The sequence below is a fragment of the Perognathus longimembris genome, chromosome 1, assembly GCF_023159225.1.
Source record: "Perognathus longimembris pacificus isolate PPM17 chromosome 1, ASM2315922v1, whole genome shotgun sequence".
Lineage (NCBI taxonomy): Eukaryota > Metazoa > Chordata > Mammalia > Rodentia > Heteromyidae > Perognathus > Perognathus longimembris.
The window spans coordinates 102912449-102939857 of NC_063161.1; the positions used below are offsets into that span (position 1 = coordinate 102912449).

At 41.5% G+C, this 27409-nt stretch overlaps 1 long non-coding RNA gene across 1 annotated transcript; it reads left to right on the top strand.

The window, feature by feature from the left end:
• The first annotated feature begins 402 nt into the window (after positions 1–402).
• Positions 403–11018, top strand: LOC125355499. The gene is made up of 4 exons (XR_007211666.1): positions 403–428; positions 483–685; positions 7650–7751; positions 10527–11018. It is a non-coding gene; the product is annotated as an uncharacterized LOC125355499 (long non-coding RNA).
• The last annotated feature ends 16391 nt before the right edge of the window (positions 11019–27409 follow it).

Genomic DNA, 27409 nt, shown 5'->3' on the forward strand with positions numbered 1-27409 from the left:
GTATCATTTGGTGATAGAAGTCAGGTTTAATCCTTAACTGCTTCAAGTTCCTAGAACCTGTTGACAAGGACATTCAACAACCGTATCTTTCAGCTTTCCAAGGCAGGGAAAAGCTGAGGCGCAACTAATGTGGATGCAGAGGCTTATGGGAAATGTAGTCCTAAATGTTTCACCGCCATTGCATCCTGGCCATGGAATTTCACGCTGCTTTCTGCGCATGTGCACCCAGTTGCCCTGCATCCTCAATGAGCTCCTTGGCCTGAGCACTGGCTGTCCGCGATCTCAGGGTGTGTTCGGGAAGAAGGGGCGTGCACTTGGGGCGAGAGCCCGGGAAGCAGTCCGTAAGGGGGTGTTGCTTGTGCTCGGAAGAAGGGGGGCTGGAATTTCTTGTGAGTTTGGCCCTTGAAGGTCGGGAGGCCCTTGGGGAGGTACCTCCCTCCCCATCCTTGGGAATCCGGGGTGCGGGTCTGGCTGCGCCCTAGGCCGGAGCTGGGGCGGGCTGGCAAGTGCAGGGGCTTGAGCTCGACCTGAGCACGCTTGCAAGGTTGATGACAGACCCGGAACGCTTGGGCGCTGGGCCTGAAGTGAAGCCTTCTCCAGCTCTGGAGCTGGGAAGACTCGGATCATTCCAGCCTGGTCACCGGCAAGCAGAGGCAGAGGTTCTCATCGGATCGTGAATGTGTGGGTAACCACTAACCACCTGCTGTTGCTGTGAAACATAGATGTCATCACCTGTAACACAAACAGCCAAGGGTGCGGTTACTAAGCCTCATAGTAATTGGCAACTGCTACAGTGTTTAGAAGACCCGGCTGTTTCATTGGCTGGCTTGTGTAAACGTCACATCTCACTGTGAAATTGGCATTAACTATTATCATGTAAAAATAACCGAGGCTGGGGTTGGTGGAGCTAAGCACCAAGGTCACAAGTTAAAGGTGAAGGACCATGCAGATTCCAGGGCAGGTGTGATTTGCCTCTAGTCTCGGTTTTCTGACAACACACCTGCTTTAAGCCAGCAGTTACCTGCCCAACCCTGAGCAGAGTTGATCTGTCCTCACACACACTAGGATGGAATGGGAAGTGAATGCAAATGGGAACTTCCCGTGTGTCCTATGTATTCTAAGATTTGTAGTGTTACTTCAATGTTAAGCTGACATTGTTTGGTCTTTGGTGTAATGAATTCCAAAGAATCAAAATTTTGCCCCTAAAATGAAATTGTTTTAGTTCCAGCTCTTTGAAGTACATCTTCACCCTTTGTGAAGTAGGAAACCAGGGCCTCATGTATAGGAGCTTTACCTGGAAGAAAACACTTCTTGTTCTTAAACTTCTCTCCAGGGCTTCAGAGCAGGGACACTAGACCAGGAAGAAGCAGGTCCTGACCCTCCTGTTTCAAATGACCCAGACTTAGACACAGGTCTATCTTCAGGAGCCACTGCAGTCTGTCTGGCAATAAGAGGTTTGAGTTTGTTTTAGGACTAAATGCATGAGCTGGAGAGGACTAGGGAAGGTTGGGTAGAAAAAGCCAGTTAACTGCTTTAATTTGGGAGTGGAAGTCTTAAGGTAATGGGTATGAAAAGCAGATGGAAATTCTGTTGATTAGGGGCTGGGATTATGGCCTAGTGGCAAGAGTGCTTGCCTCATATACATGAAGCCCTGGGTTCGATTCCCCAGCACCACATATACAGAAAATGGCCAGAAGTGGCACTGTGGCTCAAGTTGGCAGAGTGCTAGCCTTGAGCAAAACGAAGCCAGGGACAGTGCTCCAGACCCTGAGTCCAAGGCCCAGGACTGGCAAAACAAACAAACAAACAAATACAGGAAATTCTGTTGATCTCCTTTTCCTAGATGACTCCAATCCCTCTCTTCCATTCTCTTTGCAGATAGTGTTCTGCTCACCACCTGAGACACTGGTGATTTTATCCTGACTTTAGAAAATCTAAGAAGGAAGGTACTTTGTTGGGTTTTCAAAGTTACCTATTTTCTTAAAAATATACTCTGGGAAGCATTAAAAACACTGAATGTTAAAGGTTCTGTGACATTTTAGGAGACAATTGCTGACAGGAGGAAAAGAGTATATACAATTAGTTCACTAGTTCACTGTTTCACAGATGAGTCATTAAAAAGTCACTTTTTTTTTGCCACTCCTGGGGCTTGAACTCAGGGCCTGAGCACTGTCCCTGAGCTTCTTTTGCTCACAGTTAGCTTCTTTAGCTCACACGCCACTTCTGGCCTTTTCTGTTTATGTGGTATTGAGGAATCAAACCCAGGGCTTCATGCATGCTAGGCAAGCACTCTACCACCAAGCCACATTTCCACCCCTAAAAAGGCTTTTTTTTTTTTTTTTTGAGAAATACATTCAGTTAGAACAAACAAAAATGTTAAAACATCTCATCTCTTTGACTGTTTGCTATGGGTTTTTTTGTACCAAGGAGTAAACAACATTACTAAGAAAAGTACATTAATGTAATACAGAGTATTTACTGCTAAGCTAATTTTAATGAAAGAGTAGTGTTTGCACATGGGGACTTTTCTGCCTGGACCTGCTTCTGACTGCAATCCTCAGCTCTCAGCCTCCTGAGTAGCTAGAATCACAGGCATGAGCCACTGGCACCTGGCTAAACATTGTGCTCTTGAGGCTCTTGCATGTTTATTTGTATTAGCAGTTTTTTTTTTCTGTGAGTATTCCTTTGTGTGCATCTATCACAATTTGTTATTCTTTATCAGTTAATAGATGCAACAGAGTTTTTAGTTTGGAGCTATTATGAATAAAGCTTCTATGAACTTGCACATACAAACCAGTGCTGTGTGTGTATATGTGTATGTGTGTGTGTGAGAGAGAGAGAGAAAGAGAGAGAAAGAGAGCATGAGAGAGAATGAGTGAGTGAAGAGGGGGGCCCTGCCCTGCTTGACCCCAGGGCCTCTCACTTAGCTTTTTCACTCAAGGCTAGCACTCTACCACTTGAGCCACACCTCCAGTTCCAATGTTTTGCTTATTTGGAGATAAGTGTCTCATATTTATGTGCAAGGGCTGGCTTTGGGCAGTGATTCTTACATCTCAGCCTTCTGAGTAGCTATGATTACAGGCATGAGTCATTAGTGGTTGGCTTACATACAGATCCTATGTGAAAATGTTTTGCTTATCTTTTCTTGGTTTCTTTTCTTCTCATTCTTTATTTTTAATAAAACAGGAACATGAATTTAGTTATAGTTTTGGGCAAGACTGGGAAGAGAGAAATTTTCAGTCTTCCTCAAGACTTATGCACAAAGTGTTACAATTTACAAGGAAGAATAATATAAAGGTCATGAAATACGCATTTGTAGATTTAGCTATTTACCTAGGTCAGAAGGACTAGGAGGAAAGCCTTTCTTGGCATCAGGAGGTAGGACTCTTGGGGTGGGCTGTTTGAAGCCCTGCGTGGTTCTCTGTAGGGTTCCTAATTCTTGGGCCCCTGTTAATGTTCCCTCCCACTCATACCCTTTTCTCTTGTCCATTGCTTAATCTTTTTTTTTTTCAAAGTACATTAACTTCATTTATTTTTACTAAGGAAGAATTCTAAATGGAGATTATAATCAAAGGTTATATAATTATTTACAATCAACAGTTGTCATATATTTTGTCAACACAACTTTTTGTGTGTGTGTGTGTGTGTGTGTGTGTGTGTGTGTGTGTGTGTGTTTGGCCAGTCCTAGGCCTTGAACTCATGGCCTGAGCACTGTCCCTGGCTTCTTTTTTGCTCAAGGCTAGCACTCTGCCACTTGAGCCACAGCGCCACTTCTGGCCATTTTCTGTATATGTGGTGCTGAGGAATCGAACCCAGGGCCTCATGTATACAAGGCAAGCACTCTTTCCACTAGGCCATATTCCCAGCCCCTTAACACAACTTTTTAAAAAACAGCAGACACTCCTTTTTGTTGAAGCTTTAGTAGTCTTTTGAGTAAATTCCAGAGTGGCAATAGAAGAAGAGGAACTTTGGTTTTGAATTCAGATTTAGATTTACCTTGGGGATATTTATTTCACTTATTTGCATCATTTTCCTCATCTGTAAAACAAGGATAATAATGACTACCTCACACAGCTCCCAAAAGAATTAAATATATTACTAATAAATGTGGTAGCATTACAGTAAACATTATAGATACTCAGTAAGTGACAAGTTACATCATTACAAAAAAATGACACAAAAATGCAGATTTGATATTCCAATTTAAATCTACAAGTTCAACTATATAGTTAAAGTCCTTATTATCTTCTCCCACAGGAAAAGATAAGAAAAAAAAAAACTTTCACACGAAAGGGGATTATAGGATAAAGTGGGAGTTTCCAGAGAATTCAAGAAGAAATCGTAACTTCTACTATAGAAAAGAGGAGGGACGGGGCATGAGGTCTAACTTCATGGTCCTGAATACCTCCCCCTCCCCAAGGATGGGAAACCTGGATAAATAATGGCAAAACTTGGAAGCTCAGGAGCTTCAAGAGATTTTCCTGCTTCCTGTTTGGCATTCTAGAAGACAACCTTGTAGAATAACCACCACCTAACATAGGACTACTACAAACAGAATACAATGGCAGCATGGTATGAGCAGGCCAAGTTCTGTCACAGCAGGCCTGAAGCATCCTTCAGATTTGTATGTACATCAGGCTCTCATGGTCTGGTATTCCTTCATGATCCAATAAGGTATATAGAAGCTTGCTGTTGCAAGTTGAAAATGAGAAGCCATCACTGTACTGAGGCATGGATGTCATTAGGTGCACTTGAAGCACATAAATAAAACAAGGAACCACAATGCTTGTGTCTGAAAGAAATGTGAACAGAGGACAGCTATGAGCTAAAGCCAGAGGATATGTAATAGCTCCATCTAGTGGACAGATGTGTAACATCCATAAGAACTGTTAATGATCCTGCTCTGGTTACTGTTTTTTGGTAGTTCCTTCTGATCTTGACGGTTGTCCTTCTTGTCTCTGAATGAACTGTCACCTGTCCTTTGACCCCTCTTTATGTGTGGAGGAAGGACAGGTCTGGTGGTTATTCTGATCCTATATAGAAGACAGTATAAAGAAAAAGCTCTCTGAAAGAGGTTTAGAAAGATTGACATTTAGGCTAAGTTACCTGGAGACCATTGCTAGAGCAGAAATTGTGCTCCATAGACATTGTGTATGTGTGTGTGTGTGTGTGTGTGTGTGTGTGTGTGTACTTAAAACTTTTAAAACAAGTTAAAATATTTTTTATTGTTTGGTGTTGGAGCTTGAACTTAGTCTAGTGTTCTTGCTTGACTTTTTCCACTCAAGGTTGGCACTCATCACTTAAGCCATACTTCTAGATTTTTTGTCCCTGTTGTTGGTGGTGGTTAATTGGAGATAAGACTCTCTCAGATATATCTGACTGCCTGGATTGGCTTCAAACCTAGATCCTCAGATCTCAGCCTTCTGGTAAGAGCCAGCCAACAATACAACTATTTTTATTTTTTATTGTTATTGTAAAAGTGATGCTCAGAAGGATTACATTTACGTAAGTCAGGTAATGAGTACATTTCTTTTTGAACAGTGTTACCCCTTCCCTTACTTTCTCCCAGTTTTTCCCTCCTGTCCCCCAACCAGGTTGTATCTTTCATTTTCAACCTACTGTCTAGAATCACTGATGTACTTGTTCACTCTTTGTCCCACTATTTAAATTTTTTGAAGGTTTTACATACTGGTTTTCATAATGGCTGAACTAATTTACATCTCATCAATAGTGTGCTAGGGTTCCCTTCCCTCCATATTCTTTTGTTCTGAATAATACCTAACAGGTGAGGTAATGTTGTGCCTTTAGTGTCAATTTTTCTTATGACTGAATATGTTGATATTTTTTCCATATATCTATTGGTCTTACATATATTTTCTTTTGAGAAATTTCTGTTCTGGTCCTTTGCCCGTTTTGTAATGGAGTTGGTTTTTTGCTATTGAGTTGTTTGAGTTCTTTGTGTATTAGCCCTTTTTCAGATGTATGGGTTTGAAAATATTTCCTCCCACTCTATTGATTGTTTCTTCACTCTGTTGATTGTTTCTTTTGCTGTGAAGAAGTTTTTTTTTTTTTTTTTTTTTTGGCCAGTCCTGGGGCTTGGACTCAGGGCCTGAGCACTGTCCCTGGCTTTTTTTTTGCTCAAGGCTAGCACTCTGCCACTTGAGCCACAGCGCCACTTCTGGCCATTTTCTGTATATGTGGTGCTAGGGAATTGAACCCAGGGCTTCATGTATGTGAGGCAAGCACTCTTGCCACTAGGCCATATCCCCAGCCCATGAAGAAGTTTTATTTAGCTTGATATAGTATCATTTTTTAGTTTGTACTTTCATTGCCTTTACTTTTGTGATCTTACACAAAAATCCTTGCTCAGTCCAATGTCATGAATCTTTTCTTGTTTTTTTAGTAGTTTTATAGTTTCAGATCTTACATATAATTCTGCATGGGACAATGCATAAATTATTGAAAAGATTGTCCTTTCCCCATTGTGGCTATAGATGATGTCATGGATTGATTTCTGTTTCATTGGTCTCTGAGTCTGATTTTATGATAATTCTATATTGTTTTGATCATTACAGATCTGTACTATATTGTGATGCCACCAGACTTGTTTTTACTAGACATTGCTTTGGTTATTCAGGGTGATAGTGGTTTCATAAGTATTTAAAGAATTTAGAGCCCTACACATGCTTGGCATTGTATTCTATTACAGATCTAACCCTACAGCTAAGGTTTCTTTTCCTTTGTCACAAGTCAGTACTCAGGAGACCCTTCTGCAAGTTCCAAGATTTTATCCGTACAGCTGTTTCTTCTTAGATGTTATAATCCACAAATCTAGTTGTCATGGCTTCCTTAAACATCCACTTCTCTTGCCTCAACTCATTGAAACTCTAAGCTGCTCTTTTGAAAGTTCTTCTTGTGTATTGGGTTGGAGATTCTCTCAGTAGTAACGTATGATATTCATAAACAAATCCTCATTTGTTTCTCTGTCCTCAAGAATTCCTGCTTGTTGTCTAAAGTCAGTAACATTTCATGTATATGGTTATTTTAAGATATCTGACACAGGGCTAAATAAGTTTCTTTAACTCTGTTATGGCCAGTTACAGAAACCTCTGTGAACTCTCTCATTTGAGTCTTAAGACATTTGACAATCTTAAATACAATGTTATATCAGCTGGCAATTCAGAGATTTAAGGAGACTGTTTATGAATATTAATAAATGTGGGGTTCGGCAAATTGTTGTTATTTCCCTCACAGATAGTACATTGCAGCCAGGCACTGGTGGCTTACACCTGTAGTCCTAGCTACTCAGGAGGCTGAGATTTGAGGATCGTGGTTAGAAGCTAGCCCAGGCAGGAAAGTCCATAACACCCTACTCTCCAGTTAACCAGCAAAAAGTCAGAAGTAGAGCTGTGGTAAACCACTAGCCTTGAGTAGAAAAAGCTAAGGGACAGTGTCTAGGCCCTAAGTTCAAGCCCCAGTACCAGTACATACACACACACACGCACACACACACACACACACACACACACACACTCACAATTACATTGAGTACTTGCAGTGGGCCACTTATAAATCTGTGCCTTATTGCACACTTAGAAATGGTGGAACTTTGCAGCCCATTCAAGTTCTGAATTATTTTCTGTTTACAGGGTACTGCTCTACAAAACCCAAACTGATCTTCAAGTAGGAACAAGGAGACAATCTGTGGTCATTAAATAAAGAGAATGAACTTCTAAGTCCAAGTTCCCCAGGTGAGTTGTTGAATATTGCCAGAAAGTTCACTGATTCATGAAGAGGACATACAACTCAGCAAACAGCCCTATTCATGACTAAATTTAATAGGAAAGATACAAAGAAAAATTAGAGAAAAAGCATGGGACAAGTCCAAAGGAAATCAGACACAAAATTTATGAGTTTTTTTTTTTTTTTTGTCAGTCCTGGGGCTTGAACTCAGCGCTTGAGCCCTGTCCCTGGCTTTTTGTGCTCAAGGCTAGCACTCTGCCACTTGAGCCCACAGCACGCTGTGGCTCAAGTGGCAGAGTGCTAGCCTTGAGCAAAAAGAAGCCAGGGGCAGTGCTGAGTCCAAGGCCCAGGACTGGCAAAAACAAAAAACAAAACAAAACAAAATAAAAACTGTTTAGTACCCAGAAGCATTTAAGAATAAAAACACATATATCAGAATATTTGTATTATAATGTAGTGCTCAGAGCAAAATTTTTCAGTTTCATGTATCAATGACAAGAAAATGCTAGAAGCAGTGGTATACACCCATAATCCCAGCACTCAGAGGCCTCTTGGGCAGGATAATTGTGTGTTCTAGGCCAGCTTGGACTATGTGGTGAGACACTGTCTAAAAAAAAATCAAGAAAGTAAAATTATAAAGTAAAACTATAATGTTATAAGAATGACAAAAGGTGGTTCATATAATAAAAATCATTAAATAAAATAACCTTAGCTCAGAGAATTTTTGGTTCAGCTTCCTATTTCTATAGTGTGGGCTTGGGAGACTTGAACCTGTTCTTCATCTTTTATACACTTGTTGAGTATGTCAAAATACAGTTATTGAATGGGCTGAGAATGTCTTGGGTTCGATTCCTCAGCACCACATAGACAAAAAAGCTGGAAGTGGCCCTGTGGCACAAGTAATAGAGTGCTTTCCTTAAGCAAAAGAAGCTCATGGACAGTGCCCAGGCCCTGAGTTCAAGCCCCACGACTGGCAAAAAAAAAATACAGTTATTGAGTGAGCTTTTACTCATTTGTATTATAAACCACCTAGAAAGAATGGTTTGCCTTTACCTGTGGTATGTACTATATGATTAACATTTTACAATTACATTGTAGAGCCCAGTGGAGAGATATTTCATATTGCTTCATTCAGAACACACTATCTCAAATGCAAATGTCTGAGTCACGTTTCTGAGACTTATTAGGTATACGTTGGCATTGTATGGTTACCTAAAAGAACTCTGGGAAATTCTCAGACATACTGATTTCTTCTTTGTGATGCTGGGGATCAAAACCAAAGCTTTGTACATGTTAGAAAAGTGCTCTACCAGGAGCTACATCGTAGCCCTTGGTTTTTTGAGATATCATCTCACTGTGCAATTCTGGCTGGTTTTGAACCTACAAGGTGTGTATGCCAAGCTTATCTTGAACTTGTGACCCTCCTGCTTATACCTCCCAAGTTCTAGGATTGCAGGCATGTGCCATTGTACCACCTGGAACACTGCTTTATAAGAACTATTGACATAATTTATATTCCAGACAGTTGCCTAGTGTATCAGAATGAGAATATATTTTGGAAAAGAGAACTCCAACTTATGTCATGTAACTTTTACATCATGTAAGGAGATTTTTTAAAGATTATGAGCTATTTTACACGTAACCAAGGAGAAAGTATCCAGCTAAATATGAACTTTATTTATTTATTTATTTATTTTGGCCAGTCCTGGGGCTTGGACTCAGGGCCTGAGCACTATTCCCTGGCTTCTTTTTCTCAAGGCTAGCACTCTGCCACTTGAGCCACAGCGGCACTTCTGGCCATTTTCTGTATATGTGGTGCTGGGGAATCGAACCCAGGGCGTCATGTATAGGAGGCAAGCACTCTAGCCACTAGGCCATATCCCCAGCCCTAAATATGAACTTTTAATGGTAAGTTGCTTAAAAAAAATTAAGTCTCAGATATGAGTACTCTCCAGGTGCCATTTGTTGAAATAAATAATGTAGGCAGTAACTACTTTCAGATTAATGCCATTATATGTTTATTTTGGTATTGGTACATAGAAAAAACAGGGCTCTATAAAGAATCATTTAGGCTAGAGCTTACCCTATCAGTATAGTTTATGTTTGTTTTCTTTCTGTGCTAGTATTCGGGCTTGAACTCAAGGTCTAGGTGCTATCCCTGAGATTTAATGCTCAAGGCCAGCACTCTACCACTTAATCCACAGTTCTACTTTTGGTGGTTAATTTGAGGTAAGAGTCTCATGTACTTTCTTGTCCAGGCTGGCTTCAAACTCTGATCCTCAGAGCATCAGCTTCCTGAGTAGCTTGGATTACAGGTCTGAGCCATTGGTACCTGGCTATATTCTGTGTTTGTCTCAGAAAAATCTAGACCCTATTGAGCTGGTTGTCATTGTTACCTACTAAGTGCTGATAATCTCCATTATACTTATCATTGTCCAATTTTACTGTTCCCAGGATCCAGCAGTTCACTTAATAAACTCTGTTCTCAATTTTTCCTTTTATTTTTTCTTTATATTCTTTTCTGCACTGGTTTGACAGCTGTATTTTAGGATGCCAAATGTGTATGCACACCCTTGCAGACATGTTATTTCTAGTTTACTTTTCTCTACCATAGAATAGTTTTTAAAAATCAAGGAGTATATAAGGACTATATATACATTGTTTTAAACAAATGGTTATACATACCTGTACCTGCTAGAAAACAAGAAATCAAATACATAACAGAACATATGTATGTAAGTCTCATTAATAATTGCATTATTATTTAATTTTCTTGTTTTTAGATGACTGCCACCCTGATAAACTCTCAGAGAAGAGCCCAGAAAATGAAGGCAAACATTTATCACAAATTTTGTTCACCAACAAAGCATTGACTATAGAACCAGGAATCTCTGCAAAACCATGTGATGTGGACATGCAAGAATGAGGCCTTCCTTATAAATGTGACACCATAGGTTCTACATATGTAGGTTTCATCCCACTGTTCTTGAAATATCAGTATACAGGGAAAAGGCATATGAGATGAGCTTACATGAGAAATGGCTCCTCAGAACGAATACTGGAACAAAATCATTTGTTTATATTAAATATAGAGAAGCACTTAATCATATAGCAAAAGTTAATCAGCATCAGAAAATTCAGAATCTGGGACAAGCTCTTAACTATAGTGAAAGTAGAAAATCTCTTCCTGAAAAGGCTTCTCTCCTTATATCTCAGAGTACCCACCCCAAACTGTTGTGGAAATATGGTGGATTCAATATATCTGTGGAAACCCCCCAAAATAAATCAAGCATTATTATGTCTCAGGACTTTCCTCCAGAGGACATGAGTTGTTATGAGTTGAATGAAAGCAGAAATAGTTTCAGTCAGACCACTCAGAAAGCACCAGGAACATCTTTCATCCAGACATCACACCAAGAATAGCAGAGAAATGAGGCAAAGCACTTGAAAAATGGAAAAAAACTTCAAGCACAGTGCAGGTCTCCTGCTATATCAGAGAGTTCACACCACAGATAAACCATCTGATCTTCACAAAGACATCCAGAGACATCCAGCTATCAGGCAACTTGTAATGTACATCTCAGCACTCACTTTAAGTGGAAGCCTCGTGAGGGCAATGAGTGTGGCAACCCTGCTCCATGGTCTTACTCCTGATTCGGCCTCAGAAGAGTCACATGGGAGAAACCTTACAAAAGTTATGAGTAAATCTCTGGTGAGAATTCATGCCTAAGTAAACTACAGACAGCTTTCATAAATAAATGTGATAGCTGTGAGAAAAATTTCAAAATAAGGTCAGGCCTAAAATGGTATCAAAGAAATCACACTGGGGACAAGCCCTTTTAAGTGTAATGAATGTAGGAAATCTTTCATCTTTAAGTCAAACCTCATTGTACACCAGAGAACTCACACAGGGGATAAACCCTTTAGATGTAGTAAGTGGAAAATCTTTGGCCATAGGTGAGGTCTAAGGAGTCATCAGGGAATTCACACGGGAAAGACCCTATCAGTGTGAGGTGTGTGAAAAGGCTTTCAAACTGAAGTCAGAACTAAGCAATCGCCATAGAACACATACAGAGGAGAAGCCCTATGTATGTGATGACGGTGGCAAAGCTTTTAGTACTAAGTCAGCCCTAAGAAAGCATCAGAAGATTCACAACAGGAGAAACCATATAAATATGGGAAAACTGCCAGCTAGAAATCAAGCCTTAGAGGACATCAGAAAGACCATACAAAGGATGAAATACACGAATGTAAAGAATACAGGAGAACTCAGCCAGAAATCAAACTGTGGTTTATAGAATTATAAGTGTAGTGAACATTAGAATTTCCTCTGCACAACATTAACCAAACAGCAGAGAAGCAAGGTATATTTTTTTCATAAGCAATTTGTGTTTATTGGGTTGTTTTTTTTTGGCAGTACCAGGGCTTGGATTTAGGCTTTATGCTTGCTCCATTTGCTCACATAGCTGGTGCTCTGCCACTTGAGCCATGACTCCAGCCTTGCTTTTTCTGATTCACAAGATTCTCTCTCCAGATGAATCAGGCCTGACATTGAACTGAGATCCTCCATACCTCAACCTCTTGAATAGGTAGAATTATAGGTATGAGCCACTGGTGCGTTTCTCTCCGGGGCAGACTTAGAGTGAGGATCTCATTGTATATCAGAGGACTCACTCAGAAAAGAAGCACTATAAAGATAACATATTTAAAAAATATTCTGAATTCAGTCCCTGGGACACATGCTGCAGAAAAGTTCCAAAATACATATGCAAGCAGTCATAGTAATTCATCATTGAAGAAATCACCAAGAGAAAATCTTGGAAGATGTAAAGAGCAGTCACCTTTAGCCAAAGAATTTTCTCAGTATAGCACATAGTGCTGGAGGACAAAGGGCTCACAGTTGGCCAAAATAGATGAAAAATGAAGGTAATGGATGTGAAAACCTTGTCGTAAGTCCACCCTCAGTCTCAACTACACAAGAGTAACCTCTATATGTCACATAATGACTGTAAAAATGACCAGCAATACCCACTTCCTTTGCTCCATGTTACGCCTAGGTAAAAACTCTTATCACACTGTCATCCAAATGAATATCAAGTTCTAGTTAATAAAATGTGAAGATCAGTTACAGACATATCTCATCAGTCCACCTCTCAAGTTTTCTCTCCTCAGACTGAGTAGGGATTGGCTCTAGAGAAACCCTAGAGTTCACTTCCTGAGATGGAAGAGCACCAGGTAGTAGGACCCAGGTGCAGAGAATGGCTTTAAAATGTTTCCCCTCCTAACATCTACTCAGTTGCAACTTTTTTCCCCTTTTTTTGTGGCAAGAAAGTTTTGCTGAGCTTCTTCAGAACTTTATAAAACTGAAATTGGTACAAATGTTCCACCCTTATATAATACAACCTGTGAATATCATTTCTGTAGATATCTGAATTGATAATTTCAGAAGAAACTTCTGATAACAGCTCAGATGTCCATAGCTTTTGTCCACAATCCTTTTTTATTCTCCTCTTTGGCATGCTGATTTTATTGCTCTTGCATATATACCCAGGAGTGAAATAGTTTGATCATATGGTTCATCTGCTTTTAGGTTTTGAGGAACCTCCATATAGTTCTCCGTAATGGCTACATGGATTAATCACCCCCACCCCTTCCCTGCTTTTTTTTCAGTCAGGTATATATTAGAGGGATAAATTGTCTTCCAATATATACTGAAGAAATCCTTGACTAAGAGAATTATAAACAATTAAATATTTCTGATAACTTTTTTGAATATGTTAAAATTTCAGCAAATCATCAAACTTTATCTCTCACAAATATAAGAGGGAAATGTATCCATTTGAGAAAGGTAAGTGACTATGCCCCTGCTAGAAATTTCATACCAAGACTTGTTTTATGTACATTAGGGAAACATTTAGTGAAATCTACAGTATTGATTTAGACCTTCACTAAAATTTACTAGAATAGCTTGAAATAAAATAAAATTTCACAAGTTGACCATACTAAATATGTGTTATCTGTTTAGCTACATATGGAATTGTCTGAAAGTTCTCAGTGTCATACACATTTTCTTGTCCTGATGTCCTCTAACATATAGTTCAGTTAGGGCCATAATAACTAAATTTCCCCCACCTTCAAACATGCCAATATTTTCAAATACTTTTATATTACTATATGTTTTGATAGTCATATTAAATGGGAAGATATTATCTATATCATCTCCACTGAATGTTCTATTTTCTTCCTTTGGGCATTAGAAGGATTCTTGGTTCCCAGTTTGGCCCTGCCTTAAGTGACCCAAATCCCAGTACTTCCCTTCTTTCTAAAATCTAACACCATTCAACCCATATTTAGCCACCAATTAGTTCAGTGTCCAGAATTTTCAGCTCTGAACCCCAGTTTCTTTATGATTTAGCTTGAGATAGCCTCATCCTTCCTCTGCCTTCCTATTTTGGTCTTGCTTCATTGGGTGTGTGCAGACTGCAGCTATACACTGCACTTTCCACCAAAGGCAGAAAGCTCCCTGATGGCCAAGGATCATGGAGTCCTAGGCTAGGGAAAGACTGAGAGAAGACTTTACAGAAAACAGGAAGCCCTAATCCTCCTCAAGGATTCTACCCTTACTAGCACCCCTGGTATTGACCTTGAAGCTGCCCAGCTCACCTGGAAGGAGAATATTGCTCCTCAGTCAGTCATTAGACATTTAATCCCTTTGGAAAATGTACCAGAATTTGCATGTTGAATTCTACTACCTGTTTCCATTATAGCCACCGATTTGGGACAAACTGAATCTTGGCCATCTTGAGTTATTTTTGGTCAGTCCTAGCGCTTGAACTCAGGGCCTGGGCACTGTCCCTGAGCCTCTCTGTGCCCAAGGCTAGCTCTCTTATCACTTGGGCCACAGCATCACTACTGGCCTTTTCTCTTTATGTGGTACTGAGGAAATGAACCCAGGGCTTCCTGAATGCTAAGCAAGCACTCTACCACTAAGACACATTCCCAACCTCATCATATTGATTCTTACAATCGGAATATTCTCTTCCTCAATTTTAGTGATTCTCAATAAAATTATGCACTTATCCTCATGAATGGATTTGATAATTTTGACAACCCTAGTTAAATGTTACTTAGTTCAACTATAATTGTAACCTTCTTAAATACTATTTTCTATTCATTTGTGGCTATATACAGATAGAGTAACTTTAAATTTTGAATTAGATCTGGTAAATCTATACTTGATTCTATTACTGTATCTCAGTCACATGAACTCTTAAACATACCACCTGTGCTCAGTGACAGTGTTGATGCAATCTTCCCAATTCTTACATCTTTTCTTTACCTCATTGTGCTATTGATGGTACTGTTCAAGTAAAAGGTTCATTTGCAGAGAGGGCAAGGGACCTGCCTTATTACAAAAGGATCTTAAACATTTCAGTACAAAACATGCCTGTTTATACATTTCCTTCAAGATTTTCTCACCAAATTGTTTTTCTATTCCTTGTAAATAGGAGGATTTTTTTAAGCCATTGAATACTAAAAATATTGGGTATTCAGGGTTTTTTTTTTATCTTTTGGTATCTTTTCATCTCAGTATTGCTAATTACATAGATTGTTTCTAAGGTTCAGTGGATCTTACATTCTTGGAATAAACCAGATGTGTCCGTTCTGTATTATGCAGCACAATGGATTCCGTGTGAGGCAGAATGAGAAACACATTTCAGGAGCAGGAACTTCCTAGTTAGACACAGGTAGTATTAATGTTTGAAGCCAATAATTCAGTCATTCTGCTATTCATGGCATATACTCACATCTACACTGTAAATAATCCCTTTAAATGAACTGGAATAGGGATAAGGATGGTGTGAGCAATTGGTCTCTAGTGTATGTGAGGCTCTGGATTCAATACCCAGCCTCAACATTCGGATGCACAGACACACATATACACACAGCACTATCATAGTTATTATAAACGTTCAAGAAAAGCATACCATGTCCATGTGTGTAATATGTTCCCTAGGATTCCAGTCAGCACTTGATTAGTTTTCAGCATACCGCTGTATTTAGAAATTCTTCTTTTGGGAAACTCCAACAAGTTCAATGGAACTCCACTTCTATTTTCTAGTATATGAATTCATTTTCTGGTGGCTAATGATACAACCATTACATGTAAAATTTCATGTCCAGTGGTTAGCCTTATAAAAGATGCCACTCATTGGCTTCTCATATACTTTGTACATGTTGTATTCGCATATACATATATAAATTGAAATAAATTGGTAAGTGATACCCTCAAGCACATTCATTCTCTAGCCTTCTTTTCTGTATTATAGTTCTATTTTACTGAGAAAATTAGTTTCCATTAATCATAAACACTTTCTTCTTTGCTACTTTCTAGAAAGCTTATCAAATAGTTACATAATGGCTATCTCATACTACTCAAAACCAATGAGCAGTGCAGCTTGCAGCAGTGTTCTGACTCATCCTCAGACTGTGTTCCTGACATGGTTAAGGCAACATTGGCTACAGCAGTGATTTTTGCCTGATGAAGCCATCTTTTATATAGGCCAGTGAGTTCAGAGCCCCTTCAATCTAAAACTTGAATTTTAGACTACTCACCTGAAGGAATGTGCAGTACTTCCTGCTGGCTTCCTCAAGAGAACTGACTGATGATCTGAAACAAGAAGGGTGAGTCAGCTGGGCTGCAGTAGCTACTCAGGAGGCTGAGATCTGCACATCCCCATTTGATGCCAGCCCAGGCAGACAAATTCCAGGCAGATTTTCATCTCCAATGAAGCAGCAAAAAGCTGAAAGTGATGTGGTTCAAGTGGTAGAATGCCAGTCTTGAATGAAAAGAACTGAGCAAGAATAAGAGGCCCTGGTTTTAAGCCCCAGTAATGACACATTTAAAAAAGTGAGATTTTTTTGTCCCTTCTTTTCCATAGTAAAATCAATTTTTGGGTTCCTAGAGGGCAAAGTAATTTTTGGTTCAGGGCGACTATGACTCAGCTATATCCATTGAAATACTGAGGAAAGTTTGTAAGGTTTTCCTCAATGATTAAATACTATCATTTTGGGAAACAAGTATTTCTGTTGCATAGCTGCCATCCAGTTGTAATAGTGGACAATTTGTACTTTTTTTTTTTTTTTTGGCCAGTCCTGGGCCTTGGACTCAGGGCCTGAGCACTGTCCCTGGCTTCTTCGCGCTCAAGGCTAGCACTCTGCCACTTGAGCCACAGCGCCGCTTCTGGCCGTTTTCTGTATATGTGGTGCTGGGGAATCGAACCTAGGGCCTCGTGTATCCGAGGCAGGCACTCTTGCCACTAGGCTATATCCCCAGCCCGACAATTTGTACTTTTGAACTCACTGCTTAAGACATTCTCAGGTTAAATAAATTCCAAGCACACAGTTCCTGATGCTCTATCTAGGACTCCATCAAATGTCTTGAGACCTGACCTTGTCTTCCTGTAGTGATGGGCTGTGGAGTCCCTTGGGTTTCACTGAGGAAGATAAACTCCATACCTTCCTCAAGGGGAAGACCTTAGAGCTAACATAAGTCCAGCTATTTGGTGCATTAAGGATCAGGCACTTAAGGAAGAGAGTCTGTCTGCTTACTCTTGGTCACCTAACTCAAACCTCTGGATTTGTACCTCTCTATACAGCTAATAGCTGCTTGAAACTCAGAGGTAGCTGCCTACATCTCTGCTGCAAAGTAGTATGACATCCTCAGTAGTCTCCTCCTGCTTGCTTCTCTGGTACAGGAAGGGTGAACTTAAGCACCAGTTGCTTGGGCCTGCTCATTAGCTTTATGGCCCCCTCATGCTCAGGGCTTTCAGGCAAGGAAATATTCTAGGAGATGAAATATTCTTCCAATCTTGTACCCAGTTCCTGGTTACTCAGAGGAATCCATCCTCTCTGGTTGCTGTGGGTAATGCAAATGGATAGTGGACAGAGTTGGTCTCTAACCTTGGATGTTTGGTTTTGGGTCTGTATCTGTTTCATTGGTGTGCCTATCCAGCCAGTACAAAACACTTTTGGTAGCTGTAATCCTCGTTCCTCAGGAGGCTGAGATCTGAGAATTATTGCTTAAAGTCAGCCCAGGCCAGGACTCCAACTTGCTATCTGGTGCTTCATGGTCATTGGGAGGAATACTATTACCTAAGCCACACCTCCAACTCCCAAGATGTTCTCAAATATGTATCTACAAAACTAGTATTTCTAATTAAAATGTCACCTTGATATTCACATTATGTTAGCATTGGTGGATTACTGGTCCTTTTAAAAATAAAGATCATGAAAGGTCATTTGCTATACATGTCTTCAGTAGTATAACAAATAAACACACACACACACACACACACACACACACACGTGCACACACACGAATTCACCTCTAGGAATGAAAGCAAGCTGCCCTATCTAAAAAAGCTGCCCTTCCAAAAAAATGCTTTATTAGAAGACATATTTTCCTTAATTATAATTATACAGTTAAGCTAAAGGGAAAGTTTTTTTTGTTTTGTTTTGTTTTGTTTTTGGCCAGTCCTGGGCCGTCAACTCAGGGCCTGAGCACTGTCCCTGGCTTTTTTTTTGCTCAAGGCTAGCACTCTGCCACTTGAGCCACAGCACCACTTCTGGCCATTTTCTGTATATGTGGTGCTGAGGAATTGAACCCAGGGCCTCATGTATACGAGGCAAGCGCTCTTGCCATATTCCCATATTCCCAGCCCCAAGGGAAAGATTTTGTTAAAAAGGTGAAGCTTGATTAGTTTACCAGCATGTACTTATGGGATTAGCTTATGGGATTGGGTGGATTCTATAGTAATGGAGGAGATGAGATTAGTGGCTTCATCAATTGCATAAAAGGAGAGCTCAGTCATAGACCTGTGAAGCCTTGGGCATTGCCTTCCATAGAGACTTGGCTATCTTTTTGAAAGTCATCCACGAAGAATTGGTCCCAAACCATCCACAAACTTCAGTTTGGTGAGTGCCAGATATTTTCTCTTGGGGAAACAAACCTCAGTCTTGCTAATTTTTGTAATTAAAAGATGATTTAAAGGTATTTGCTCAACATATTTTTATTTAAGTTGTTTTGCCTCTCCCAGGGCTTAAACTTAGGTGCCTGGGTCCTCTCACTAAGCCTAAAACACAGTGCCACCTCCAGCTTTTCTGAGTAGTTTATTGGACATAAAAGTTTCACAGACTTTCTGCCTGGACTGGCTTTGAACCAAGACCCTAAGATCTCATCCTCCTGGGTAGCTAGGATTACAGGCATGAGTCGTCTGTCCCCAGCTTTGCTCAACATATTCTATGACAGGACTTGCAAGGACAGGATAGGTTGTTGTGAGAATATAGAATTTTATATCATAAGTAAGAATTTATGTTAATTTCCCTTGTAGTAACACTTGAATAATGGTTTTTGGCAATTCAACCAGTCGAGGAAAACATGTGGTAAGTTGACATTGATAAGTTAAGCTGATCAGTCTAAGTACTTAAAAGATAGATGTATCATAAACGGTATGAGTGGGCTATAGGAATAGCATTATAACAAGGGCCAAGCAGATAGAAGAAGGATAATGGAGTAGGGGACTCAAAGAAGTGGTCTTTGAGAATACACATTATGTTTGGCCTAAGGAAAATGAGAACTGAGGTGGACCTCCTTGCATTTGAATGAGAGTAATGATACTCAATGCAGAGTGAATAGGAATATAGACTGTCACTAAGGTTTTCTCACAACAGTGGGGAAGTGGTAGGATAGAGTCCTCTTTGAGTTGTTCCTTGGGGAAGTTGGAAAGCAGTGACTTTGAGATGCCAAAATATCAGAAAAGTTGTTCAAGCTAGGCACTTGCTGGTAGCACATGCCTATAGACCTTGCTACTTAAGGAGATTGATATCTGAGAGTCATGGTTTAAAGCCATTTTAATTAGGCAGATCAGTGCAATTCTTATTCCCAATGAACCAGGAAAAAGCCAAAGTGGAGGCATGGCTCAAGTGGAGTAAGCAGTAGCCTTGAATGAACAAGTTAAGCATGGGTGTGAGGTGTTGAGTCCAACCTCCAGTATCAGTGTAAAAAGAAGAAAGAAAAAGTGATGATAAGAAATAGGAAAAAGGGTCAAATTTATTTTTGTTCCATGTGAAAGATAACAGAGATCCACAGACACTTATAGTAAAAATGTTGCTTATGCAATATTTCTATGGAGAATTCCTTGGTGATCTTAGTAAGTCCTAATGGTCAGAGTTGATAATGAAATAGAAATGTCTCTTAACATTCAGTTTAACTGGGAAGAAGGGGACAGGAAAGCAGAACACAGTGATCAAGAAGGTTTCCCTCACAATGGTAGACAGAGTTTTTTCATGAGTCCATAGTGTTAGAAATATGGAGGAGGCTTATAAGACAATGCATAATCAATGTGAAAATCCCCAAGGAAGCAGGAAAGAAAGGGACTTAGTTGGATGATAGGATTTACCCAGGAGCAGAGAAGGCATCAGTGGTATAGTGGATAAGTGACTGTAGTGGGTTGGGCTGAGGAGGGTGGTCTATAGAGGATTTCTTGCACGTAACTTCCCTACCTCATCCTCCCTTATACACCAAACACTTTCAGATATTTACATGTTATGCAACAGAAATGGCAAGTAAATAGTTCTTATTCTGTATTGTTTGAGGACTAGAGACAAAGCAAAAAAACAGCCTGCACATACAATGTTATTCAAATATACTCTATAGTGTTTGTTGAAATTAGTATTCCAACATCACCAAAATGAAAGTTCAAATACATATGACATAAAAGTTGTAGAGGTGTTTTGAGGCATAACAAGGCAGAAAAAACTAATTTTACTAGCAAGTTACACCAGTTTTTCTGCATATTTGGAAGTCACTGTGTATTGTCTATTTGTACATAGACAAAAGATTAAAAGCTTTCAGACTCCAAAATTGGGGAAGAACATTTTTTTTAAGTATTCAGAATTGGCTTCTGATCAGTAAGTGCAGTAAAATATCAAGCAGATGTGAGCATTGTTGGGCCTGTGTTGGTTCTTTGGATGTGTGCAAATGGGGGCTAATGAAGGCAGTAAAGAGATGCAGTTGCAGGGCGGATGGAGGCAAAGAGCATTCAACAAAACGTAAATTCTGTGGGCTGGAGAATATAAACCTGGAAAGATTGTCTTTTATCAAATGGAGGGAAAGAAGTTATGAAAACTGGAGTGAGGATCTGATTTATATCTGAAAATTATTAACCTAGGTAAGATAAAATGTTGTCCAATATGAATGGGATTGCAATTGAAGAGCCAGACTTTGAAGTCAGGCCCCACTTTACCACACGAACCCCACTTTACCACGTGAACCTGAGATAAGCAGGCCCTGTGAGCAAACCCAGGACAAGCTTATTAGGGACCAGCTGGTCAAGAACTCTAACCGCTGGGAATGCTTAACTCTAACTGCCCCTAGAATGCCTCCAGCCCTGAGCCAATCAGATTTGTACCTGTGTCCTAATCTTGCTTGCTTGAATACCTGATTGCTGTAACTTTGTTTTTTGTTTTGCTTGAACACCTGATGGCTGTAACTTTGTTTTTTGCCTTCATAAGCCCTGTGCAATCGCAGCTGGGGCTTCTTCCTAACCTCCGCTGTGTGGGTGGGTAGGACGAGGCCGGAGTTGCAGCTCGCCTGAATAAAGCCTTGCTTTTGCATTTCGGAATGTCTGAGTCTCCGTGGCCTTCTCGCGACTTGGCATAACAGTAGCAGTGTTGCCTGAGATTGACCTGGTCTTATTCCAAGAGGACATTGGTCTCTCCATCCTGTGGGTGGGCTCTGTGTAGAAGAGCTGGGAGCTGCTGAAGGAAGGTTTCCTTTGGGGACTAACCCAAGGGCGAGAGATCCAGGCTCAGAATTCCTTTTCCAGCTTTACCCTGATGAAGCGGAGGCAGTCCTCTGTCCTGGGGGGTGCCAGCCTAGGGGCCAGGCACATTGGGCACCTCCTCATCAGGTCAATGGTGTTGCCTTTTACTCCTATACTTTCTCCTAAGGGGCTGGCCCTGGCTCCACCTGCCCCAAACTCAGTGGACATTGAGTGTCAGAAGGGAGGGTCTTTTCAACCACATATAGAAAAGAAATGCACTTTACCTACTCCCCCCCCCAAAAAAAAATTATAGCATAGGTGAGGGGGAATACAAAGGAATTTTAATCTATCAGAAGGAAGAATATTATGGCACTTGAAGGAAAATGGATGGATCTAGAAAAATTATGTTAACTGAAATAAGTCAGGCTCAGACAAATAGTGAATGTTTTCTCTCATATATACATGAAAATTAGGTCTGATGCTGAGGTGCCAGACTTTGAAGTCAGGCCCCACCACGTGAACCCCATTTTAGGATCGAACCCTGAGCCAATCAGATTTGTACCTGTGTTCTAATCTTGCTTGCACAGCTGATTGTTGTAACCTTGTTCTTTGCCTTTATAAGCCCTGTGTAATCACAGCTCGGGGCTTCCTCCTAACCTCCACTGTGTCGGTGGGTAGGACGAGGCCCGAGTTGGCAGCTCGTTAAATAAAGCCTTGCCTTGCTTTTGCATTTCGGAGTGTCTGAATCTCGGTGGTCTTCTTGGGGGTGGTCTTGCGACTTGGCACAACATTTGGGGTTTCGTCCGGGATAGCCCCAGAGACCCCGAGACCCCAGACTCTGAAGGTAAGAAAATAGGGCCGTTCATTCTGTGAGTCTGTGTCTGTGTGATTTGTAGTTTTGTTTTCTGTTTAGGCCAGCCGCTTGAATCTGATATCTGAGGTTATCTGGTCCGCTCCTTCACAGGAACGGGAGAGAGAGAGCCTTAAGACTGTGTGGTCTGTCCCCTCACAGGGGCAGGAGAGACACAGTGAGACTGTGTGGTCTGCCTCCTCACAGGGGCAGGAGAGACACAGTCAAACCTGTAAGCCGCGGCTCCCTAAGTCTGTAAGTGTTGTCTGGGCCTGTGATTATTTTTGTGTGTTTCTTTCTTGCACTGTGCCTGACTGACAAACGGATGATGGGGAACGTTCCTTCCACTCCCCTGGACTTGATCCTAGCTCACTGGAGGGAGGTTAAGGAGATAGCTCAGAACCAAGGTGTGGCCCTTAAGGAAAAGTGGATCACCCTGTGCAAGTCAGAATGACCCACCTTTGAGGGAGCTAATTGAGGGAGCTTTGACATAGGTAAGATCAGGACTTTGCAACACCTAATCTACACCCCTCGTTCGGGCCATCCAGACAAGAGAGAAACCAAGAAGGAAGAGAAGAAATTGTACTCACCTGTCCTCCAGGGAGGAAGCACGGAGGAGGAAATGTTTCCTGCTCCATACTCCCCACCCCAGTTAACTCTACAAGAGGAGGACTCTGAGGAAAATGTTTCAGCTGTGCCCTCCACTCCAGAGGGTCTTGCCCAGTCAACTCGCCGGCGCCGACAGCCCAGGACACGGACGCATCAGCTCCAAGTCCAAGTCCTGACCCGCAGCCGCCGACGGGGTGGACGTAGGGCCAGCCCAAGCCACCCACAGGTGGCAGGGAGTGACCTCACCATGCTGCGCTGTCATCTCTGTGTTACAAGTCTAACAGTCTCTTTTGTGTCAAACCTGCATAGCTTATTGGAAAGATGTACAGGCGATGGTTCACAATCAGAGTGTGTCCACAGAAAGAACTCTGGGGGGGACCCCCACCCAGCCTTCTTAAGCAGAATATATATTAAACTAATGGCATAGAAGTAAACTCTTATTAACTCTATGTATGTAGGAAGAAATGGCAAAATGGGCCAATGTTTCTCACTAATATATTGGAAAGCTGAATGGATAAGTATTTCTAATTGTAATTCTTGCATTAAGGAAAAATTGTCATTTGAGTTGAAAGGTCTTCATGCCATGCAGTATTGCCTGTGAGCTTCAGTTTTTCCGATGCAGATAAAAGCTAAAGTGTTGTGTTAGTGTTAGAAAGGCTTTGGAAATCAAGAATACATTTCTAGATAAGAAATTTGGAAGTAAAATTGTCCTAAATAATTATTGCAAAGTGAGAAAAGGAGAATTATGGCTACCAAAATGTTTAATTGCCATTCCAGCTTCTTTGTAGGTTTTTTTGTAACAGTTTCCAGCAGGCCCACAGAGAAGCACAGGTGATTCCTACAAGTTTGTCAAGATCTAATACTGACCCTTAATAAGTTCCAGGTAAGAGAGCATGCTTAAAAACTACTTCTGTGTGGACCACCTTGTTGCTTATAATTGGAGTAAAGTGGCCCCTTATAAGACTCATTGATCTGAATCTGCGGTTCGAAGCCAGCCCGGGCAAAGAAAGGTCCCTGTGAGAGACTTGTCTCTAATCAGCCAGCAGAGTGCTGGGAACGGAGTGGTGTGGAGCTCAAAAGTGGTACGGTGCTAGTCTTGAGTTGGAGAGCTGAGGGACAGCACTCAGGCCCTGAGTCCAAGTCGAAAGTCACTCCTCCTGGGACAAAAGTGATGGAGCATCCAGAGGCAGTAAGCCACTGCTTGGATGGCAGAGATGGTGTCAGATCCTAGAGTCACTACTGTTGGCCTTTCAAAAGTTAAAGCCGGGAAGTCCTAGAAGAATAGTTCATAAGCATGCCTTTCCAATGCCCATGTCTGTCTACTGGGCAGGAATTTGCCAGTCATCTGTGATAATGGTTAGTAAGGGTAAGTTTGTCAAATGAGAGGATAGCACTGGGGACGGATTGGAAATTGCATTGTGCTTATAGACCCCAGAGTTCAGGACAGGTAAAGAGAATGAATCGGACTCTAAAAGAAACTTTAACTAAACTGGCCTTAGAGACTCAGCGCTGTTCATTTGTCTTGTCTGTCTGTTTTGCTTTTGCTTATACTTGTAGGGCGCGAGTCAGTTTGGTTTTTGGCTGGAACTGACCAGGAGGGCCTCCTAAACGAGACTCAACCCGCCCACCTTGTACTTGGGTCTGCTCCTTCTGCTTATCTGGCAGGAGGTTGTGGGCCAACTCGGGTCCACTCCTTCTGCACCCTTGCAGGAGGTTGTGGGCCAACTCAGATCCACTCCTTCTTGCAGGAGGTTGTGGGCCAACTCGGGTCCATTCCTTCTGCACCCTTGTAGGAGGTTGTGGGCCAGCTTGGGAGATCTCCAACTCGTAGCTTTTCTTAGGCCTGTGTGTTTTCCTCCTTTTGTAATCCTACCCAGGAGACTGAACTCCTTAGAACCACGGTGGAAGGGACCCTAGATGGCATAGCCACTTGGGTTCATTGCTTCCACGCCAGACTAAGGTTATAGGTTCCTGGCTAGGTAAGGTCTACGCCCCTGAGTCAGCCTGAAGAACTTACAGAAGATGGATGATCTTCACCCATCAGCCCCACTTTAAAATGAAGGGACCAGAGTTGTTTTTGGGAAGATGAGGCAGGATAAACTAGAGACATGCAAAACAGAGGTACAGAGACTATTCTTGTAAGAAATGGTGACAGGCCCTTTGGTTACCACATTGGGCCCTACTGGCCCATGCCTTACCTCTATATCATCCCCTAGACATGCAAGCCATTGAAATGGACAGAATGGAGCCATGATTGGCTCCCAAGGTACCAAAAAGAAAAAGGGGGAAATGAGGTGCCAGACTTAAGTCAGGCCCCACCACGTGAACCCCATTTTAGAATCGAACCCTGAGCCAATCAGATTTGTACCTGTGTTCTAATCTTGCTTGCACAGCTGATTGTTGTAACCTTGTTCTTTGCCTTTATAAGCCCTGAGTAATCACAGCTCGGGGCTTCCTCCTAACCTCCGCTGTGTCGGTGGGTAGGACGAGGCCCGAGTTGGCAGCTCGTTAAATAAAGCCTTGCCTTGCTTTTGCATTTCGGAGTGTCTGAATCTCGGTGGTCTTCTTGGGGGTGGTCTTGCGACTTGGCACAACAATGCACATACTTGGTAACATATAGATTATATGCATATACACCCAAATATGCTGACTTAAGGGCAGTATACTTAGGGGAGGCGTACAGTGGTCTAACTCCTTTGAACGACTAATGAATCAGTCGAACAAATGAATATCAGGAAGCTGAAACATTTTGGGGTCAGAGGGCAACAAGAGGATTACACAAATGGAAGGAAGAAGTGTGAGAAAATAGTATTGTTAGCTTTAGTGGACATGGGGCAAAAATTGAGCTATATAACTTGAGGTTGGGGATGGGATGGGGAAAGGAGGAGGCCAATGTTATGCCAAGTCGTGAAACGACCACAAGAAGGCCACTGAGACTCAGTCATTCTGAAATACAAAAGCAAGGCTTTATTCAGGTGGGCTGCAACTTGGGCCTCATCCTACCCACCGACACAGCGGAGGTTAGGAGGAAGCCCCTAGCTGCGATTGCACAGGGCTTATAAAGGCAAAAAACAAAGTTATAGCCATCAGGTGTTCAAGCAAGCAAGATTAGGACACAGGTACAAATCTGATTGGGTCAGGGCTCAAGACACTCTGGGGGCAGTTAGAGTTAAGCATTCTCAGTGGTTAGAGTTCTCGACCGGCTGGTCCCTAATAAGCTTGTCCTGAGTTTGCTCACAGGGCCTGCTTATCTCAGGTTCATGTGGTAAAGTGGGGTTCGCATGGTAAAGTGCGGCCTGACTTCAAAGTCTGGCTCTTCACCCAATAGAAACGGTAACAATGATCAAGATGCATTGTACTCATAACCTGACTTCATCTGGAAATGAAACCTCTTTCTACAACTACTCATTAAACATAAAAATAGAAAATATACACATTCTAGAATATTTAGAAAAATGTGTGTGTGTGTGTGTGTGTGTGTGGTGTGTGTATGTGTGTTTTATATCTGACATGAGGACTGAAACTTGCTCTCTGGTGCTTCATGCTCATTGTCAGGCATCCTACCAAAGGACACACCCCTCCAATTACCAAAATGTTCTTAAGTATGTATTTACAAAACTAGTATTTTTAATTAAAATGTCACCCTGATGTTCATAGCAAATCAGCATTGGTGGATTACTAGTCCTTTGAAAAATAAAGTTATGAAAGGTCACTTTTTGCTATACACATCTGCAGTAGAATACAAACACACACCTAATGAGTTTACCTCTAGGAATGAGAGCAAGCTGTCCTATGCAGCCCTTTCAAAAAATACAGTATTAGAAGGCATATTTTCCTTAATTGTAATGATGCAGTTAACCTAAAGGGAAAGATTTTGTTAAAAAGGTGAAGCTTGATTAGTTTACCAGCATGTACTTATGGGATTAGCTTATGGGATTGGGTGGATTCTATAGTAATGGAGGAGATGAGATTAGTGGCTTCATCAATTGCATAAAAGGAGAGTTCAGCCACAGAACTGTGAAGCCTTGGGCATTGCCTTCCACAGAGACTTGGCTATCTTTTTGAAAGTCATCCATGAAGACCGTGGGTGAACCGCTCGGCGGAAGAAAAGCGACGGGGTGTCAGAACGGAACCTGTCGTGTCTCCCTTGCCGGCTGTCCAAACCATCAGGCCGCCCACCCCCAGGTTCCTATTAGGTGTTCTCTGTTTTTTGGTGGTTTGGTTTTTTTTAACCACAACTTCTCCGTCACGGGGCGATGTCCCCGTGCTACCGTTCATTTAGGAACATGGTTTCATCCTCTTTCCGACACTAGTTGCACTAACCGTTTGGCTTGGCCCAGTTTCTGCTCGTTCCTTCGGCCTCTCTCCAGCGTCTCAGAGT